Source organism: Aedes aegypti, unplaced genomic scaffold (genome assembly GCF_002204515.2).
Source record: "Aedes aegypti strain LVP_AGWG unplaced genomic scaffold, AaegL5.0 Primary Assembly AGWG_AaegL5_hic_scaff_1880_PBJ_arrow, whole genome shotgun sequence".
Taxonomy (NCBI): domain Eukaryota; kingdom Metazoa; phylum Arthropoda; class Insecta; order Diptera; family Culicidae; genus Aedes; species Aedes aegypti.
In genome coordinates this window covers 1-543 of record NW_018735357.1, presented here as the reverse complement: position 1 = coordinate 543, position 543 = coordinate 1, and positions in this window count along the sequence as shown.

Sequence of the window (543 nt, the reverse complement as noted above, 5' to 3'; positions counted from 1 at the left end):
GTAAAACTAAGTGTAGATTAGAGTTAAAAGAGTATTTCTGTATTAAAAATTTGCTGATCATTGTGGGCACAATGCTAGATTATCTCTCGTGTTTGTTCGACGTAGAAAAGAGTCCCTGTTTTTGGAGATAGACACATCTTTGAGAACTCGTCCATTTTTCTATTTTTATCATTTAATGGATCATTGAAGTTCACTCATTTGGCACTCACCGCATCAAAACAGCGGCGCCACGGTATATGGGATTTAACTAGAGATGGGCAAAAATAATCGGAGCCGTTCAAAAGATCCGGATTACTCAAAAGAACGAGTGATCCATGGCTCTTTTTCGGCGAGAGTCGGTTCATTTGATAAGCGCGGATCAGACAAAAAGTGACCAGGAAAAAATGAACCGATCTTTCCTCTATTCTCCTTCGTTCACATCTCGGCTTTATTATAACGCTTGACACGTGCCTCGCTTTGCGTGCCGCGGCACACATGCAAACTAGATTGCCCAAATCATTCCATTTTACTTTCCGCGATCTTTCTCATATAAAGGATCTAGTC